This window comes from Rhea americana, unplaced genomic scaffold (genome assembly GCF_003343005.1).
Source record: "Rhea americana isolate MKP2758 unplaced genomic scaffold, rheAme1 scaffold_143, whole genome shotgun sequence".
Classification (NCBI taxonomy): Eukaryota; Metazoa; Chordata; class Aves; order Rheiformes; family Rheidae; genus Rhea; species Rhea americana.
Window position 1 is genome coordinate 72,553 of NW_028185517.1, and position 10,868 is coordinate 83,420.

Here is a 10,868-nt window from a genome sequence, read left to right on the forward strand (position 1 = left end):
CAGGAAAGCCAGAAAATGCAGAAAACTAGCAGAAAATGAGTTCTGCACAACTCCTCTGACTACTTGTGATATGCTGTGGCACCATTCCCAATCCAAGGCACACACATGGTCCCTGGGACATGGAAGAAAAGAAGGGCTTTCCTGCTTAAGCGTAATGACAGTGACTTGTGTTCTTGTTGTGTTGTAAAAGGGTGAAGGTGCCAACAATTGCTAGTCTTCTCTTTGGTGGTCTGAGGAAAGGAGGAATTGCATGTGAACTTGGTGACTGAATGGAACTGGGACAGGAATTCCAGGTGTTGTAAATGGTGGGAGTGTGAAGAAGAGCCTATGTGGAATTACTGTGAAGTTAGGGAGGATGTGAGGGTGATAGTGCAGTTTTGGTCTTTGAGCAATGCTTGGCTTGCAGCTGGTATCTCAACATGGATTTCGTCCTTTGGATGGAAAATCCTGAGGTGTTTGCTGGCAATGATGTAATTGAGGTTCAAGGAAAGCATCTCAATCTACCAACTAAACAGTAGGGAACATGACCTGCTGCCTAGTATGGTGTGTATCTCAGCCATTGTTATAAGCAGCCTCACCACTTATCTGGGAACATTTCAGCGCTACCTAATGGGGCACGAGTTTCTTGACCAAAATGGAAAGAGATGTCATCATGGTTGGGGGAAGGTACCCGCTGCACAAGCATGCATACTACAAGAGCCCAGGACTGGTTTGAGAACTATCCAGCACTATGGGCCTCAGTGGAGTGGGAATCTATGTCAAATCCCATACCTGTTCCATTTCTTTCCACACCTACCAACCTGGTCTTATTGGTGCCGGTGTTGTCAGACATCCCATTTCAGAACCCTTTTCCCTCCTTTCACAAACACCACTGATCTCTGCTGTTGTGTGGCAGGGCTCAGTAAGACTCAGCATCTCAGGGTTGTACTACAGTGAGTGTGATGAATGCTGAGTTGTAGCCATTTACACTGAAGCTGAGCTAAGTTCCCTAGCTCTGCTAGAAGAGTGGTGGGTGAGGCCTCCTATGTACCAGAAAAGTTGTATCATCTATTCAGAAGCCAGATGTGAGTACTTCAATTAACACTTTCCGTAAGAATGGAAAGTGGACCACAACACACTAGTGAGAACTTTGGCAAAGAAGAATTATTTGTTGAGGAGCTTTATTTTTAATGYCTTCAAATATTAAAAATACTAATATTAAAATGGAAGAATGGAGATGAGCCTTCCTATGCTACAGCCAGGCAGATTCTTATCTTTTAGTAGGCTTAGCCCTTTCACTACTGTCTAGACAGTTTCTGTGATTTCTGATTAGCTGCCTTTATTTTCACTTAGAATTCACTCCTATAAAAATGTTTAGGTGGGCAGAACGATGGCTAATGGGGAGAAGGGCCTAGACTAGGTCTGGGYTCCTATTTTTCTGCCCTTCCCCAAAAGTAGACAGCCATTCTGAGATTCCCTTTAGCTTGAGCTGATTGAAACCCAAGCTGCATTCCTACAGGTGCTAAAGGCTGCACTGGTTATTCCATCAGGGCAGCACAGTCTGAAGTAATCRCCATTAATGTCTTTCTCTCTCCCTTTCGTGTCTGAGTCAAAGGTTGGAGATCTTTACTTGCCAGTTCAAATTGCTTAGCACAGCTCATATAGACACCAGCTCAAAATGGAGTTACTCATAAACTCCAGAGGCATTTAAATATCTTATTTGACTTCCAGTCTGCAAAACAGCTTAAAGGGAAAGAAATTTGTATGTTCTCTGAAATAGGCACTAGAAAGAGCTTTATCAGTTCCTTATCCTTGCTTTGATCATCAGCTTGAATTTGAGTAATGGTCAAATTCACCATTCACACTAGACTGATTCAAATGGGAGACTTAATTGGGATTATATCCCTTTTTGCTTCAGGAGAGGGATATGTGTATGTGATTACACTGAAGATCAGGACAATGGTTTCTAAAAGCAGCCTGCCACATCCAGTATGTAATATAGCAAGTAAAAATTCTGACAAAAAGAGATCCAGGCAAGACTGCTGGATAACTAGTCATATTTTCAAAGTATTGAAAAAAAAGAAAGAAAACTGAACAATGAACTGAATAAGGTCTTTTTTTATTATTGTTTAATACAGAGGAATCATAGAAGGCTATTTGTCCTCAAGTACAGTTGTGAAGACATTTATGTCCCTTACGTATCTTCTTTGTATACTTTTGGTCTTTTGCATTGGCATGAAGCGTATGTAGCTGACTTTCTACATGAAATTTAGAAGACGGCTGGACTTGCAATTTAGTCACTAGATGCGGGYAGAAACACTGGGTTCTATTCCCACTCTGCTAGAGATTCAGTATAGGAGCATATGTCATACAGACACTAATTTGCCTCTCATGGAGAAACAGTGTTTTAACATTTGCACAGCAGTTTGCGAATGCTAAATGTGCTTTGCCTGAGTTGTTTAAAGCACTGTTATTGCTCTACCAAARGAATGCTGCATCTCAGTAGACTTATTTACCTATCACTTCATAGGCTTTTGGCAGGCTTTTCCCCATTATARTCTTCTTGGTTTCCTGACACATGCCTTTTATGTTTGGTTAGTTAAAATAATAGTAAACCCTAATATTTTTATACTAAATATTCTCTGTGAATTCCACAGCTCAATGAAGGCAGAAAATTGAATGTACTTCATAGGGTAATTCAAATTTTATGGACTATAAGCTCTTGTTGAACAAGGATACAGCAGTGACCTTAAAAGGGGTTATGCTAAATGCCAGCTGGTCTCAGATTGGCTTAATTCTTTGGAAGGAAGAAATTTCCAAATGCTTTCCAAAAACTACTCTACATTTTTCTTTTTTTAAATTTCATCTGTGTTAATGTTTCAGTTGGCCTTGCTACTCCTTAGTCTGTTTGGTTCTTTCTTTCTTTCTTCTTACTGCATGACAATTTGCAGGGGGGAGAGAGTGTATGTTTACAAATCTTAGGCTTAGATGAATGAAGATGACATTGTCATGATCTTAACTGGACAAAAATAGAAGGGATGCTTATCTACAGAAAGGAAAGAAAGTACAGATAAAAGACTAAGGCACCTCGTGGGATCAGTGACTTGGAAAAAGGAGAAGACAGGAGAGTCTATTTCAAAGTGTCTAGGAAAAAATATCTTTCTATAAGCTGATGAGGTCTTAATTGAAAAGTTATATAGACGAACAATCCTTATAAAAATGCTAAAGGAATAAGGATTATGTAAATAGTAAGTTTAAAAAAAAATTTAATGCTAAACTACACAGCTGCCTCATAGTACTTGAAAATGGTGCTTTAAAGGGAGGATGGTTTTGCAAATTATAACCTTCCAARTGCCCTGGTCTAACCGATAGGTGAGACTGTGATAGGTGTGAGCCCAGGGTGGCTGCAGCTGTATAGTATATGACTTCACAAAGTGAAGAATGAAGCAGTTGGCATTTCCTCCACTGTATTCCCAATCATTGCCTGTTAGGCTCTACTTACATTAGCAAGTCATGCAGCCCCATACAAACAAATCTGAGAGCAGACCACTGGTTTTTGAGAACCTGACACCCACACCCTGGGTGTTGATTTTGGGAGGGAGAGCTTGCTTTGAATCCTCATCAGTCTGATCTTTGTTCTCAGACTATTAGCTGSAGCATGCTTTTGAGTTAGTTTCCTCTGAAATGAATTCAGCTTCTGTACGTCAAGACTGCTTCAAAATGCAAACGGAAGTGTGCCACGTGGGAACAGTCAGATGATTTGCTCTGAAGCATGTTTCTGATCTGAGGTGCTGCTGCAGGTGAACTCTCTGATTTCAGCCTAGAGACTTGTTTTCTGGAGAATAATGACAACTTAAAATGCAAAGCAAAGGAGAACCACTTTGGCTGACACAAGTAAACAAAGCCCCAGTGCAATCTTATACTTCTGYTATTTGGTGATGATACAGAGCCCAAGACTTACAAGCAAGGTAGAGCAGAACTGAGGATACACAGCTACTCAGTGCCAAAAAAGACACAGCATGCCACTGACATAAGTGAAACTGGAACCAGATCCCCTCTTTTCAGCTTTGTGCAAACTCTACTTCCTCTTAAGACTAAGAGGACAGGCTCCATAAAACTTATTTTACTCTTTGCTATATCTGAATTAATTTTCWTTATTATTGCTACTTAACTGTTATCATTTATCAATCTGTTGTGTAACTCTCCTAATATTTAAGAAATAAAGGAGAATATAATGGAGTTTCAAGTTCAGGTTGATTTTATTTCTTCTTTTGAGATGCTATCTAAACTATTATCCAGCATTAGCTCATTCTTCCCAGTAGCTGTGCAGCATGTTTCATCTCAGAGCATCCTGAAGTGCTTGACAAAGTGCAGACCTGATGTAGTTAGTTATTCCAGTAATTTCAGTAGTTTCCACATGGGACATTATCATCTGACTTGATCATGGGGCCCACAGACAAATTTTAGCTCTCCAAAAATGTTGCATAATGATCAGGTCTTCAGCTGCACATGGAGTTTAACTATCTATCACAGAGAAGAAGGGTGACAGCTCTTTCATAATAGAGAGGTCTGCAGGATCAGCAGGGAAGATAACATATCCTGCTGGAATAATTAACTGCACAGTTATTCACTTTGCTCTCAGCCCAAATTCCTCCTTTCCTTGTAGAACTAACACCTCACAAAGCTTCTGCTGCACGTTCTGCTCTTGGAGGGCTGCCACCCACTGAATAGTATCCCAGCTGGTGTGACAGAGTTCTTCCAGGGACATTGATGGAAAGCTTGTAGTGCTGCTTGTATGGACCATGCAGGGTGCAGATGCACGAACTTGAGGGATCAAGGTAGGCTATGAAACTAAAAAGTGGCAAAGTGGTGCATTTACCAGACTAAGATTATTGACCAGCCTGCCTGACTCTAGTGAAATTATTACCTTCTCTCTTACCTGGTTGGAAATCATATTACAGCTGGTCTCCTGCCATTTCATACCACCTCTTCAATGGGGTGAATCATCCTGTGATGGTTCCTTGTGCTCTTGTGGATCAGAAAAAAAAGGAGGAGGGAGAGGGAACAAAGATRAGGAGTAGTTCCTGCTTGGGCTCTCCTGGTGCCCCAAGAATGAATGACAAGAACTCTTGAACAGTTAGAGTCAGGGGCCATATGCAATAAAGATCTTACCCAAATTATGGTGGTGCTGTGAGACTTTACTGGTCAGTCATGGTTATAACCTGTAAATCAGATTCTTCACTGTGAGGGGAAGCCAAATGAGAACTACTGAAAAAGAGATACTTTGGGTAGGTGAGATCATCCTGGGATTGGTGCCAGCTCCATTGGGAACATCTAACTCAACAGCATTTTTCAAAGATTTAAATTTACCTTTTTTTTTTCTTCTTAAAAGCCACAGGCAAAGTACAGCACCATGCCACAGAAAATTTCTTCAAATTATACTGTTGATGCTGGGAACCAGAGATGCCAGCATTTTGCTGGACTCAGATAACATGTGTTGGATATGATTTCTATATTTGTTCATTGCTGGGGAAATATGGAGCTCAAGGGTAGTATTCTGTAAGCTAAAAAAATACAAATGCAATGTTCATAAATGCAGTGCCTCTAATACCTATTCCAAGAGATGCATCTTTATAGTTAGAACTCAACCAGGACTCACACCAACTTTCATATTTTGTTCTGACAACTTGCGTTACCCTTTGCAACATTTTACTTCTTTGCAGACTTGTCTTCACTGTTTTGATTGTTGCTTTAGATTATTAAAGTAGAGTTGTGTTCCAAAACAGAAGGAGCAGCTTTTTGGCAGTGAGAGTAGGGAGAGTGTTGTTATATTTGTCATTCTGTGTGAGTACCTGATTTTTGCTTGAGGTTTGCTGTTGCTGAGAGACATGGGAAGGACAGGAACAAAATTCATTCAGAGTCTGCTAATTCCTCCATCACTACAACCCCATCTAACAGGACTGAGATGCATCAACTTTTGGTAGCAGTAACTGAACAGAYGGAAATGGAAGACTGAAATCAGAGGAGATACTCTTCATTCCTTTGCATCCTGAGACATTGTTGGTTAATATTTTGCATTACAGTCTTCTCATTTCTTTTCAGCAGACCCTGTGGAACACCAACGTGAACGTTGTTCTTTATTCTTCTCTCTTCCTCTCCCTTATGAAGTACACAGTGCCTAATTCCTGCAGACCTGTAGAATAATAGCTCTGCATAACATATTGCTCAATTAAGAAAGTTCTCAAAAATGCCACTGAAAATACCCACTATCATTTTACCCTTGGTTTCTATTTGAACCCAGTGGTAATGAAAGCCCTGGGGAGCTTTGCCAAGGAGAGCTGGCTTGCTGAACTGYAAGGCTTTTGCTTCCCTCTAGCGGTTATGTCTTTATTTTCGTGTAAGCTCATCAGGACTGAGTTCTGCCATGACCTGAATGTGCCCAGGGTCAGCTGTACAGGGAAGGAGTTTAAGAGGAAAAAAGATGATCTTTTAGACCAGATCCATAAGCAGTGTAAACTGATTTGCATTGCATCCTGCTGATACATAACAGCTTAGGAGCCAGACTACAGCATCTTAAGTATATCAGAACTATTTGATTGCAGTTACATCTTTCTACTTCTCTTTTTCTTTTAGGATTGTTTCTATGTTTAGTTCTTATTCTGCATTGGAGCTAATCTTTTCTATGTGAAAGGGTGTGGTGAGATGGAAACTTGTGTCTGCCCCCTTAAATGAGGGCCAGCAGTAGCTGCGTTACTTGCATTTTGAGTGTGCTGAAAGTCTTTGCGCAGGACAAAGTGTTTACACAGGGAAACTTGTGATTTCTGAAGAGAGGGAAAAGGTTGGCTAACAATTCCTTTGTGGTCCATTCAGGTTCCAAYTTCTGATAAATTTCTTTAAAGATAAAAATCTAGAATCCATTTCCTCTGTTATTTTTGAACAATGATAACTTTGGAGGAAAAAAAGAGGGAATACAAAGAGCAGTCCTACTGATGGGACCTGATACTTCAGCAACTTCGAATTTGTGTCTTTAGATCATTGTGCTTCCAAGCTGGAAGAATCTTCCCTGGCTAATTGGTGGCCTCAGTTTTGTTTCTAATGCTACTAATCTATATTACGGCCTCCTTGTTTGACCCATCGGCCCTACAAGTGGCTACAAGCGTCAGAGAGAGCTGGCAGTGGAATCATGAAAGCTTGTACTGGTGCTAGCCACAGTGATCTTGGTGTGTTGCTGAAACAAATGAAAACCAAAGTCAATTTCCCAGGGCTGACCAAGCAAATGAAAGTACTCATAGTCAAACCTGATTTAATTGATAGGAGTGGCAACACTGCCAGTGACTGACCCTTGAGAAGAAATGATCTTTCTCCATGTGAAAGATCATTTTGTTCGTTCACAGATACTTTCTTGCAGTTGGTTAAAAAATACCCATGAAATCTTAGAGTGGGTCCAAGTTACAGCTCTGGTGAATGTCAGAGTGCTCAGAGCTTTGGTTTTCTTTTTGTCTCATCTCTACAGCAAATGCTTATTTACTAAGCACCCAGAATGCACACTGCTTTTTGAATACATAGACAAGCATCATCACTGCAATTCAAAGGACAGGTTTTTAAAAAGGCTTAGTTATTCTCTGACTGATAATGAAGTGCACTGTTATATAAATGAAGAAAGGGGTGAGCAGCTTTTATGCCTCAGGACATCATCTGCTCCCTGCAGGGGTCATCAAGACTATTTTCTCCATCATGGAGAGCACTGCACTAATAGTTAGAGATTTTATGCCTTATTTTTATTTTCAACTACAGTGTTAAACACTGAACTCTGCAAGAAGCAAGCTATTAGCCCTGATGGACCAGTGGTTTGCTAAGGGGCAAATTCTGCATTCCTATGTATGGTCTTTAATTGGATTAGCTTGTGGTTTGTCTGTAACATGAAAGTGGGTTATCTCCTTTCTTTATGGGGACGTAGAAATCTTTTTGTGAGTCATAGATCTAGCCTCATCATGCCTGTTCTGAGGTAGTCATCTGACAATTATACAACTCATTATATTTTCAGTTGTCAAAAGTGAAAGCAAAGCTAGTAGAGCAAGAATAGAGTTCTTTGCAGATTTAGTCTTTGTGCAGATACCACCTGGGTCTCTGAGGAATACAGGAGGTCATTAAGTGCCAACTGAAGAAACCATAGGGTGGGATGTTAATACTTTGCCTGGGTTTCTTATTGAAAAGACTACATAAAACTCAGTATCTCAGGAAAAATACAGCTTGTACTAAAGTTATCTTAGAGTCCTGCTAAATGGGGCCTTCCCCACCTTGCTCAGAGATTATGTGTGTGGTAATACTGCTGGATTCATGGTGTATTTTCTATAGTAAGAGTATTCTCAAATGCTAGCAGAACCACAGCATGTGTCTGTGCACATATGCAGGACAGAAATTTGAATGCATAATTTTACAGAAATCTTCAGTACCTTTTGCCTCACTATCAAAATTCCAAAATTGAAGTAGTTAGAAATGACTAACCATCAGTTACTTAACCTTGGGATGCTGCAGAGAAAAAATATATCAGGTGAATACTCAGCCATTCCTGGAAAATATTTTTTGAAGAGTACTAAATTGGTCATTCACAGTTTAAGACAGTACCATACCACTAGTTACATGATGAAGATTAAGGCCATACCTTTACTTTGCTGTATTTTGTACCTTGTTAAATGATTATACAAGCATTCAGGTACAGCAACAATGAATAGTACGAATGTCAACTGATAGGCAAATCACTAGAGCTGGAGAACTGTAAAGAATGTGATTTTGTAATTGTTTCCCTGTACTAGAAATGACAACATGTACCTGATGTTGTTATTTTGCTTTCTCAGTATTGCCAAATCTTGTTGCATTGAGTGGTGGATTAACCATGCTATTAGTAGATCTGTACTGAGATCTGGCTCTGCATGGAATAATTTGATTCTGGAAGCAGTAAAGCGGCATTCATGTGGCAGTGTGCAGCATGGATCTATCATTCCTGGTCAATGTTTGTGAAGTGATTTTTGTGTTGATAGTCAACAGTGTCATCAACCTGTTTCTTTTTTCTTTTTCCCCCCTCCTTTATATCCTTATTGTATGTTCTTATAGCTTCATTTACAAATGGTTTATATAAAGGCAATCCAGAGTCCATCTGGATTATTTCAGTATCCCCCATTAGTTTGGGTAGTCAATAATTTGCTGATCTCTAAGTCTTTAAGAGCATCAACATGTTTCTGACAAGTATGTTGAGGAATAATTACAAATCCTTCTCCCCCCCCAAAAAGTAAGTATCTTTCATCCCTAATTACTCTTGTGCCCTCTACTGCCCTCTATCAACCCAGTGGTAGCTGCATTTCAGTACCTACAATTGTAAAATTAAGGCTTGACCCATTTGTACTTGCAGCAGAGGAAGAAAAGAATGTTCAAATAGGAATCTTTTTACTCTTGCACTTCCAGACTGGGTCCTTTACACCAATCATTCTGTGATGTTTTAAAAKAAATGTGAGATACGGGGTAGAACTTGCAATAGAGTTTAAGGCAACCAAACTTGCGATTCATATTTAAAGTTGCAGATTGGAACTGATAACGATTAAACTTTCAGAAACTTGAAAATAATAAACAGCAATAATTTTTCAATAGCAATAATGTTAACAAACTTTTAGACAGCAGCTAACACAATTGGCTCCTTTTTTTCATGCTGGTAGAAAAACCATTCCAGTGCCACAGGTAATTCAATCACTAAGCTGTTATTTATTCTTTCACGGAAAGCAGCTGTATATTCTGAGAAGTGAACGTCCTGTTTCTCTGACAGGAAAAAAAAAAAAGAATGAATGTAATTAGCTTGAGGTTTTCCTGAAGGAATATATTTTTGTAATGAATAGCAGATTCCTTGAGACTTCRGCATACTGTTCTGAAATCTGCCTTGTTTGGCTTTCATCAACTGCAAAACATGTCCCTCTAAAGATTTTTCTCCGTACTGGTTGCTCCACAGCACAGCTATCTCACCTGAGCRTGGAACAGTGACTCTTCTGCTGTTCTGTGAAATTCAAGAGGTGATAGGTCTAAAGTTTGCTCCATGCCAGGCACTTTCATGGGGTCTGTGCCCAGCAGGCTTCTACTGAAGCAACCATGAAGGGCAATTACTTCTGAGCCACAAATATGTCACTGCTCCTTTATTAGCTTCAACTGTCCCGTGACAAATTTCATGATCTGTAAAGAATTCATGCTTAAACAGACACCATCTTAATTCTCTGGAAATGCAAAGGGGTGTTAGTGGCACCATAGGTCCGCTGGACACAGGGAGTCCAAATTCTTGAGACACTTGAAATAAAATAATCTGCCTATCATTATAGTTCAGAAGTAATGTTAGTCAGATTTATGCCCTGGCCATGTCTCTCATAATACACTGGAAAAAAGCTCACCGAGTCTTGTAAGGGCCACTGAGTTAGAATATAAAGCTTTACTGATTGAATATATGTATTTTGATACACTTAAGTTTTCCCATTGTGTGATGTGAATAATGAAACTGACTGGATTTGTGCAGTGGGAATCTTTACCTGAAAAGTGTATACTAATTCCTAGAAACAGAAAATAATAAAGGAAAGGACTCTAAAGGCACTAATAACATTTATATAACCATTTGGGAACATTTACTGGGGCACTAAGAGTTTTTTATTAGGCCAAAGCCTGCGGTGCTTACACAAGCAGAGCATCTCTTGTGTCACACTCCGATAAAGCACTGCCAACATCAAAAGTACCTGAAACAGTATTTGGGCATCCGAGTGGTTCAATTTTGAGAAAGAACCCCGGCGTTTGCCTCAAGGAGCGAGGGCGCAGCACCCCTGCTCGAAACAGAGGCTGCGGCCACCGTGCGCAGCAGCGCCGCG